This window comes from Bidens hawaiensis, unplaced genomic scaffold (assembly GCF_021521415.1).
Source record: "Bidens hawaiensis isolate Kalapana, Puna unplaced genomic scaffold, B.hawaiensis_p1.1 tig00033912_1, whole genome shotgun sequence".
Classification (NCBI taxonomy): domain Eukaryota; kingdom Viridiplantae; phylum Streptophyta; class Magnoliopsida; order Asterales; family Asteraceae; genus Bidens; species Bidens hawaiensis.
This window is the reverse complement of record NW_027495851.1, coordinates 15,212-26,330: the sequence shown is the minus strand read 5'-3', so window position 1 is coordinate 26,330 and position 11,119 is coordinate 15,212. Positions and strand designations below refer to the sequence as shown.

Sequence of the window (11,119 nt, the reverse complement as noted above, 5' to 3'; positions counted from 1 at the left end):
AAGTGTGGAAATGAGTTTTATAACAAAACAAATAGTTTTTCATTTAACACAACTATATATGTGTGATGTAAGTAAGTTATAACTATTTACCAACTTATGTTATAAGCATTTAAAGATTTACAAAACTATTCTTGAGTAAACTGCAATACTTTAAAGTACAAGGACTAGTTTTATAATAAATGAAATTTTAACTTTTCAAGAATGCAAGGCTGCCAATTTCTGACTTAGACCTATTAACACAACATGACACGACACGAGTTTTAACATATTATGTTTGAGCTTAATAGGCTTCGTGTCTCAAACATGTCGACATTTTTAAGACTTGTTTAAATTCTTGTCCTAGACAACATACCCATTGAGATGTGGAAGTGTCTGGGAGAAGGAGTCATGTGGTTAATTACTTTGTTCAATATTATTCTCAAATCTGGTAAGATGCCAGACCGGTGGAGGAGCAACGTCGTAGTCCCTATCTATAAGAACAAAGGAGACACCAGATGTTGTGGTAACTACCGAGGAATCAAACTACTAAGCCATACTATGAAGCTATGGGAAAGAGTGATTGAGGTTAGACTTAGACGGGAAACTCAGTTTATGGTGAACCAATTTGGCTTCATGCTGGGGCGTTCCACCGCAGAGGCAATACACATTATAAGAAGATTGATAGAAAATTATAGGGAGAAGAAGCGTGACTTTCATATGGTGTTTACCTAGAAAAGGCGTACGACAGTGTGCCACGCCAAGTGCTTTGGGAGTGCCTGGAGGGTAGATGGGTCTCGAGGAAATATAGATATAATTATGGATATGTATACCAGGAGCGCACGCAACAAGTGTCCTTGCGCCCGTGGGGAATACTGATTTCTTCCCCGTGGAGATAGGCCTTCACCAGGGGTCAACGTTGAGTTTGTTTCTTTTTGAAGTAGTCTTGGATGAGTTGTCAAAGTCGATTCAGGAGACACTCCCGTGGTGCATGATGTTCGCAAACGATATTGTGTTAGTTGCTGAGAGAAAACAAGATCTAAACATGAGGCTAGAGGAGTGGCGGATAACCTTAGAGACAAAAAGTTTAAGGATTAGTCTCTCTAAGACGGAGTACCTCCACTGTGATTTTTGTGGGGTAAATGACAATGAGGACGTCCAGATCACCATTGAAGGGCAAGTGGTAGCGAAGTTCAAGTATCTAGGATCATTTGTTCATAGCGATGGGGAATTAGACAGTGATGTAGCCCATCGAGTTCAGGTAGGATGGTGTAGATGGAGAGCAGCCACAGGTATATTGTGCGACAAGAGGTTCCCAACTAAATTAAAGGGAAAATTTTATAGGGTCGCAGTTAGACCTGCAATGTTATATGGAACAGATCTGGGCCATCAAGAAGGCACAGGTGTGGGCACACAAGGTTAGACCGAATAAGAAATTATGTGTTTCGGGAAAGATTAGGGGTAGCTAACATATCCAACAAGATAAGAGAGTGGAGATTGAGATGGTTTGGACATGTGAAGAGAAGACAGACGACGAATCATGTTAGATCCGTTGAAAACATTACCATACAGGGGAGGAAGGGTAGATGCCGACCTAAATTGACTTGGGATGAGAGGATTAGACATGATTTGGTAGAACTAAACCTCTCTGAGAACATGGTTGAGGATAGGAATTCTTGGAGACGTAGAATTAAAGTTAAGGATTTTTACGGAGAAAGGAATACCTTAGGGGCTTCTCTTTACCTTATTTTTGGTCACACGCCATTATATTATTTTCTTTCCATATATCATATATTTTTATCTATTTATGTATTAGTATTATTATTTTTACTTTGTGCTATTATTAATTATATTACTGTTGAGCTTTGATTTCCTCTTATATTCTCTCATACGTATGTTTTCGTAGAGCTGAGGGTCTCTCTGGAAGCCACCTCTCTATCCCATTAGATAGAGGTTGTAACACCCCAAAATATTAATCGAGTCGAGTATGAAACAAGAAAAGTTTGAAACACGTAACTAGGATTATATTCAACCTAGTTAGTACTTAAGTTAATAATGGTGAAATGTTTGTATATTTCAAAAAGTCTTAAACTAGATAATTTATTATTCATGAGGGGTTGAAGTTGTTGTAAAGAAATGGTTTGTAGGAAAGTAATGTTTATTACTTGAAGGTGTGTCTAATACATAAGCCACTACATCTATATATACACAACTAAACCCTAGCTAACAGCCCATAAAAGGCCCATGGGCTCTATCTAACCAAATGGGCTAAAACCCTAACTAAATACAATTAACACTCCTCCTCAAGTTGGAGCATAGATGTTAATCATGCCCAACTTGTTACAAATAAAATCTATCTGAGCTTTCCGGAGCGGTTTAGTTAGAATATCTGCTAGCTGGAAATTTGTCTTCACATGAACTGGTTGAATGGAAGGAGGATCAATTTGTGTGCCTACTACCCGATCTCTGATAAGGTGGCAGTCGACCTCAATGTGTTTTGTCCTCTCATGAAATACTTGATTCTTGGCTATGTGAATAGCTGACTAATTATCACAGTATAGCCTCATCAAGTCATTAGAAACAACCCCGAGCTCTCTGAGAAGACGATGAACCCATGTTATCTCTGATGTTACATCTGCAATGGATCTATATTCTGATTCGGCACTCGACCGGGAGACCGTGTGTTGCTTCTTACTCTTCCATGATACAAGGTTTCCTCCAACAAACACACAATATCCGGTGGTAGATCGTCGAGAAATTGGACAACCTGCCCAATCTGCATCTGAGAACCCTGATATCCGACCATCTCCTTCTTCCGTGAAGGCACCTACACGACAATGACCCTGATCAGAGTATAATATGCCCAAGCCAGGTGAGGTCTTAAGATATCTTAAGACACGAAGGGCAGCATCCCAGTGACCGGTGTATGGTGTAGCCATAAATTGGCTCAGAACACTGGCAGTAAAGGAGATATCCGGTCGTGTGACGGATAAATAATTAAGTTTACCAACCAGCCGTCTGTATCGCTTAGGATCTTTCATTGGATCTCCTTCCTTTGGGAGGAGTTTCTTTGTAGGAAGCATTGGGGTATCAACAGGTTTAAAACCCAGTAAGCCACATTCAGTTAACATACAGGAACATACTTTCGTTGAGAGAGAAGTATTCCTTGTGGAGAGCGGGATACTTCTATGCCAAGGAAATACCTCAGTCGACCTAAGTCGCTTACCTGAAACTGAGACTGAAGAAACTGCTTGAGTTCGGAAATCCCGACCTCGTCATCACCTGTGATTATAATGTTATCCACATAAACAACTACGATAATCCTCTTCCCTTTCTGGTGTCTAAAGAAGACAGAGTGATCGTAGGCACTCCGCGTTATCCCAAACTGTCCCATAACACTAGAGAATCGACCAAACCATGCTCTGGAAGACTGTTTAAGACCATATAGAGAACGACGTAGTCTACAAACTTTCGAGGCCTCCTCCTCAACGACGAACCCTGGGGGCTCCTCCATATATACCTCCTCCTCAAGAACACCATTAAGAAAGGCGTTCTTGACATCAAGCTGGTGGAGCGGCCAATGATTAATGGCAGCAAGAGCGATGCAAATACGGACAGATGACATTTTAGCAACCAGAGAGAAAGTTTCATCGTAATCAATGCCATATGCCTGAGAATACCCTTTTGCAACCAAACGAGCCTTTAAGCGGTGTAGGGAGCCATCCGGGTGTAGTTTAACCGTAAACACCCAACGACAACCAACAATACGCTTCCCTGCAGGAAGTGTTTCAAGATCCCATGTATGATTGGACCGTAGAGCTCCAATTTCATCTTCCACAGCCTATTTCCATCCTGGGTGAGCGAGAGCGCTCATCACATTTTTGGGAATCGGGTAGGAATCAAGGGTAGTGGTGTACGCATGAGATTCAGGAGATAGATGAGTGTAGGCAACGTAGTCCTGAATCGGGTAACGAGTACATGTCCAGGGCTCCTTGCGAAAGGAAATAGGTATATCGGGAAGTGGGGCACCAGGGGGATCATAAACGGGTGTATCAGAGGTTGGTGGATCGGGTAAGGATGTAGTAGTGAGAGGTGTGGATTGCTCAGATGTAGGTGGAGTATCGGAGGGTAGTTCGGGGTTGTGGCCAGGGTGTGGTGATTCTTCATTTACTGATGTTTGACCCCTACCTCGCCTAGCATATGTGAAAAGCAGTGGCGGAGATTCTGTCGGTGGGTCAGAATCAGTAGAGAGTGGATCGGTAGAAGGAACTGACACAGGAATGGTGGGGATGAAGGGAGGTGTGGGTATATCGAGGTCAGAAAATGGATCAGAAACAGGATCGGAACATTCAGAAAAGTAAGGACAGGGCTCATTAAAAGTGACATCGGCACTAGTAAAGTATCGGTGAAGAGATGGGCTATAGCATCGATACCCTTTTTGAACCCGTGAGTAACCAACAAAGATACAACGAAGTGCTCAGGGATCAAGTTTGATTGTTTTCGGACGATGGTCATGAACATAGGCAACGCAACCAAAGACTTTATGTGCGAGAGGAAAAGGAGTACCGGTTGGACATAGTACAGAAAACGGTGTTTTACCATGAAGAACGGGTGTGGGCATACGGTTAATTAGATATGCAGCTGTGAGAACGGCATCTCCCCAAAAACGATGAGGGACACGTGATTGGATCATGAGTGTGCGAGCAACATCCAATAGGTGACGATTTTTGCGTTCAGACACACCATTTTGTTGAGATGTGTATGCACATGAAGATTCATGAATAATGCCGTTATTTTTTAAGTACGAAGAAAAGTCGGTGGAAAAATATTCCTTAGCATTATCGGATCGGAAGGTTTTAATAGTGGTGTTAAATTGGTTTTGAACATAAGCATTAAATTCTTTAAATATGGAAAAAATTTAACTACGAGATTTCATCAAATAAATCCAAGTAGTGCGAGAATAGTCATCAATAAAGCTAACAAAATATTCAAAACCCAAAGTAGATTTGGTAGGACAAGGCTCCCATACATCAGAATGCAAAAGTTTAAAACAAAAACTGACTCGATTAGACACTCTAGGGGGATAGGGACGCCTGGTATGTTTACCAAGTTGACACGACTCACAATGAAAATTAAAAGACGAAAGTGGTAAATCTGGACGCATTTGCCTCATAACCGCTGTAGAGGGATGACCTAACCGACAGTGGTCCTCCTTGACTGAAGTAGTTGCTGTAGAGCATGTAGGACCTGACGGGAAGATTAAGCGGTAGAGGCCTTCAGATTCAAAACCTGTGCCAATCAGACGGTTCGTCCCTAGTTCCTGAAAGATACAGTGAGTAGGATAAAATTTAGCAGAGCAATTGTGTTGTTTAGTAAGTTGGCTTACCGAACAAAGGTTATCGGGAAATTTAGGAACATATAGAATAGACGAGAGGTTTAAGTTGGATGAGGTGTTAATGGATCCAACACCTAGTACAGGACAGGAAGACCCATCAGCCAGTCGAACAGGTTGGTGGGAGACTTTATTGAGGTTGGACAGAATACCCGAATTCCCAGTCATGTGATGAGTGGCACCCGAATCAATAATCCAAGATGATGAAGGACTAGGAAGCGTACCTGAATCGGCCGTATTGGCACATGGAGGAGGAACAGGAGCAGGAGTCTGAGATGCTAGAAGTTGCTGGAGACGATAATAGTCTTCTTCGCTAACTGTGTAAGTGGGAGTGGTGGTTGGACCTGAAGTCTCATCAGCAGCAGCCAAACGAGCTTTGGGACGAGAAGGTGGCTGACTTCCAGGAGGGCGGTTCAGGCAGTCCCATTTCGTATGACCAGGTTCCTTGCAATAGTGACAAACACGACCACCGCCCCGTCCAATACCCTTTTTGTGGGTCATATGAGAACCTTGACCAGTACCCCGACCAGTAGATGTATACATAGCCTATGTATCAGTAGGAGGTAGAGTTGCACCAGGACCATACATTTCCCATAACAGATGAAAAGTTGATGCAACTGAAGATGTGGCAGCGGAGTTGCTCAACAGTAGGGGTCGGGCACTTGAATACTTAGGCGAGATCCCAGCAATGAAGGTCATGACATCCATCTTGGCGTTTCGCTCCTCCTGAATCTTCAAATCGGTAGTAGGTGGAAACATAGTGCGAAGCTCATCTCGGAGTTTGCAGAATCGTGTGAAATAGTCGGTAAATGTAGAATCACCTTGCTCGGCCCGACCATAGGCTTGAACCACCGAATAAGCATGAGAGATAGACTCCTTAGCCGGTGGAAAAGTTTTGAGCAATAGTGAGGATTTGTGTATCCATAGCATTCCATAGAGCCATTAAGATTTCGCTATCATCAATTTTCCATTCTTTGGTAATTGGATCCGGGGGTGGTTTAGTGAGATGATCGTCTTTGTCCATACTTTCAAGACCCTTTTGGACAAAGAGACTCCACGAACCCCAATTTTTTGAGTCAAGTTTGATCGGAATGCCAAGAACAGCCGAGTAATTAATAATACCTGGAGCAATCTGATTTTCTGAAGCCTTTTTATCAGCCATTGGTTCTGAAAGTTTCTGATCCGAACGAATACAATACACGAACTGAGACAGAAAAATAAAAGTCCTCGAATTGAAAAACTAACAACACAGGGTGGTGCGGAAGTAAAAGATAAGTGACCTGGAAAAAATCCGGTGGTCGGAAAGGGTGTCACGCGCCGTCACGCGGCGGCGCGTGAGTGGCAGCGGCGGTGTGTAGGCGGCGCGTGGGGGCGCGTGCGACGGTGGATCGACGGCGGCTTTTCAGGGTTTTTTATTCGGAGGGTGGTGGTGACAGTGGGAGCGGCGGTGACAGCTGAAAGTCTCTCGAAAAAGAATTACGAGAACTGGACAGAAGGTACAGGTTCGGTTCCAGATCTAGGGCCGGCTGGTTCGGTTCAGGTTAAGTGGCGGCTAGGGTTTGGATCGAGAGTCGTAGCTCTGATACCATGTAAAGAAATGGTTTGTAGGAAAGTAATGTTTATTACTTGAAGGTGTGTCTAATACATAAGCCACTACATCTATATATACACAACTAAACCCTAGCTAACAGCCCATAAAAGGCCCATGGGCTCTATCTAACCAAATGGGCTAAAACCCTAACTAAATACAATTAACAGTTGTCAAGTTGAAAAGAATAAGCATTAAAAGAGAAAATAAGTTAACACACACACAAAGTGTGTGTGTGTGTGTTGTCGATCATAATAGGGAGAAACCCTAGTTCTTCAAATTGGAAGGCAAATTGGATTATAAAAGCGTGCATGTGAGCAAGGTTGTGCTCAACTCAACTTGGGGAACATAAGGTATGCTCAAATATCTTCACTTGTGAATAATTTCAAGATTGGGAGAAAACTAGTTATGTTGAATAACATAAAATTGAGCATGTATATGTGTTAGTCTAGCTTTAAATGTTAAGATTATTGCTAGATTAAATGAAATTGTGTGGTTTAAACTTGTGGATGTTGAATAATAGAATTTGGATGAGGAACATGGTAATTTATGTTTAGAACACTTATGTTTAAGGCTATGTTATTGACCGCACACCAAGTGTTTGATTAAATGCTCACATGAAACTTGAATGGTGTAATATAGTATGAAATCCGTCACTTTTGACAGATTCAAATAGTTAATTTGCAGAGCGTGTATCTCACTCGTCGTTAAGAGTTAGAGGACGGGCCTTATATCGTTGGAAAGGTCTATGTGTTTATTTCAAATCATATTTGATCATAAAAGTCTAAATAGGATCGGAAGTTGTCCAAAACAGTAGACCAAAGTGACTAGTCAGGATTTAAAACATGCTGACTGGGAATATTTATGCTTCTGTCCTGATTTTGTAAAAATCATAGAAAAATAGTTAGAGGGTGTGCTTTATATGCTTGAAAAGGTATTTGAGTCCCCTACGATCCTTCTTTGAAAATGTTGAACCAGTCCGGATGGTACATGGGTCAAAATGGCTTATTACAGCAGTGATATAGAAAATCGCTGCACATTAATAAAGATATTAGTAATCGAGAAAACACATAAGATTGAATACACTTGCATTAGGCATGATGCATTGATTGTAGAGAACTAATATAACTTCATGGGACATACTTAAAGTGTCTTAAGGACTTGCAAATGGTTTGTATGAGTATTTACACCATTGTATGTAATGATTGAAGAATGTACATATCTATGAGCGGTTTGACTTTTAAAAGTGAAACTGACCAAAAAGAAAGCTAGTGTTTTGATAAATTGGTATGTATGAGTCCATAGGATTTTGTGGTCATGTTATATAATAATGACTAGCCCGACAATCTTGTGGAAATTGGACAAAGTTTGATCTTGTCAAGCTAGGTGGAGGCTTGGATGAAACGGGTCAAACAAGCTAATGGAGTGCACGGGAGTTCTAGTTAGCAAAGAAAGGTAAGTGACTTTGTTCACTTCAAATTATAAGCTAAAGTTTCTTGTCAAATTATAATATTTCTTAAATGACTTAACAAAAGAACGAAATGTTAAGAAAACTCAAGAAGGGTAGTTTGTGTATATTAACGTACAACCCGGGATTGAGTTGTAATCTTTAATGTTAGAGACTTTGTTCAAATTGGCCCAAAAGGGTCAAATGAGAATTGAAAACTAATAATCATAGTATATGGGACAAGGATTTTAATGGTTATCGGGTGTGGTTTATAGACCAAGTCATAAAGGGATACTATGGGTAAATTGGTGTTAAATCACTATTTTGGTAATAACCCATTGTAAGATTAAGATATAAAAAGGAGTGACCCGGAATGGGTATATAGATGTCAAATGGTGAAAATATCACCATTTGAAGTTGATATTTAATGCTTGTCCTGTTGAGAATTGCACAGGTAAGCATGATGGTAATAGAATGTATGGTCGAGTTCTCTAAAGGAGTTACAAGGTATTGGTAACGGGTCACAAATTTGACCCTGCCAGGCATGTGAATTATATCATGATGTCGGTAAATGTTAAAAATGATTAAAACGCCCTATGGGCAATGGTATGAGTGCATTTGATATTAACGGGTCGTACGAAGCATAAAGAGTCAAACGACAAGGTTAGTGTAAACACTGACTTAAAAATGAATAATGGGGTCGTGAAGATTAGATTTACGAACCATGAAGTTATCGGCTACAATATGGTTGTAGTGAAAAAAGGGTAACGAGATAACAGGGAAACGGAAAATGGGTGTAAATGGGCTGCTGGTGCCAGTGTACAATTAACGATTCCGTGCTGTTTCATTTTAATCTGATATTTTAAAACCGTTTAACTCGTACGATTAATCCGAATAAGTAAACTGTTGTATAAACGACTCATGGGGTCGTAGAGGCTAAGGATTTGTGCATGAACGTGCAAATCCTAATTTTTAGTTGTAAATACTAAAATGACAAATATAAAAGGACAAAAAGGGGATAATACTAAGTGAGAACACTTAGACTCTCTTAATGTTTAAAAAGAAAATTTGTATAAAGACAATGATAGGGAAAATATTAATGGATGGGTTAAGTATACTTGTGTTTATTACAAGTAGATGTAAAGTATGCATGACTAATTGCTATGGTGAATTTCCATAACAGGTTATAACTTAATTGAAGGACATGGATTGATGGTCAAGCTGTTGAAGAACTGAACACAACCGAACCGAACAGGCTTCCGCTATAATAATTTATTTTAGAAGACAAAGCCTAATATAGTCTTGGTTTCATATAAATACAAAATTTGTAAAATTTTGTTTACCAGTTATGTATGTCGTGTCATGTTATCACGTCATCCGCAAAATTTTTAATTAGACCTGGTTTTTAAGTCCTAACGAGCGTATGTTTACGTCTAAAATTGGTAAAAACGAGTTAGGGTCTTACAGAGGTACGGTGTGCTTACATCTCACCCTCCTCAGACCCTACTTGTAGCTTTGTTATTGGTGGGATTACACTAGGTATGATTGATTGATTGATTTAAATTTTTGTCCTAACAGATTAAAGACATGTTAACCTGTTAGTAACATGTATAGTTTTTTTAATTTGAAAAAATATATATGCACTTTGAAGGTCTTAAACCTAAAGTCATACTTACATAGAGTGTTCCAATCTTGCCTGTCAGAACCCGATAGTATATACTTAATGGATCTTATAATTTACGGCTATGGTTTTTTTTGTTTCAATTATTTTATGAATTTGTGGTTTTGTTTCAAATATGTTATGGATTATGGATAATGAGCCGTAAGTGGGTCGAGTAATTTGACATTTCACTTTTAATTTGAATTTGAATGTAAATGAATCTTGAATTGATGAAAGTAAATCGGCTCAAACAAAAAAGGCAACAATCGGTTGCTTTAAATTTTGAAGGAAAAATGTATAAAACAAAAAGGGTTCAAAATTTATATATTACACAAGCACATGAACGCAAAGTGCAAGGTATAAGGGTCTTTTTACATGATTTGTAACGTTGGCTTCGCGGCCGGGTTCAAAGTGCGAAAAAATGCATATAAGAGGTCCTCACTGTGCAAAAATCCACATGTGCTCGCCGTGCATTTGGGTGTTACCACAAGGGTGCATATAGCATCAAATAATTATTAAGTTCAAAAAGTCAAAAAGTATAAAACCACTACCCTAATTAAGCTGAGTATTACGTTTGTTTTTGGCCTTTTCTTAATTGCTTAAATAACCGAATCTTCTAAACCGCAGCAATTTCGTTGGTTAGAGATTTATAAACACAGTTTGGTCATTGGTGGTTTGAAACTTGGAACCACAGCCGGTCTACCTAACCAATCCAGTGGTTTGTGGTTTCTCAAAAATAACGTTCTAGAATTTGACTCAAATTATTTTATCAAAACTGATTCATCAAATATCATCTTGTGAATATTTAGCTCCATTTCTTTTGTTCAATCACTTCTGTACGTAAAGTTCACTTATGAGTGAAGGGCAAAATTTCGATGAATTGACAAATTGGTGTAATTCCATCATTTAACAATTTAGAAATAATTTTATACACATCCTTACAAAGTTGTAAAATTTTATAATGCACAACTCATTATAGAACTCTTTATGTCAGACATGCTTAAACCATCTCCATCTGACACGAACTATAAAAACCGGCCCGTTTTGACCCCAACA

The 11,119-nt window shown here is 39.7% G+C and overlaps 1 long non-coding RNA gene across 1 annotated transcript; it reads left to right on the top strand.

The window, feature by feature from the left end:
* The first annotated feature begins 7,203 nt into the window (after positions 1-7,203).
* On the top strand, positions 7,204-8,763 carry LOC143585608 (uncharacterized). Its single transcript, XR_013144568.1, has 2 exons — positions 7,204-7,309; positions 8,324-8,763. It is a non-coding gene; the product is annotated as an uncharacterized LOC143585608 (long non-coding RNA).
* The last annotated feature ends 2,356 nt before the right edge of the window (positions 8,764-11,119 follow it).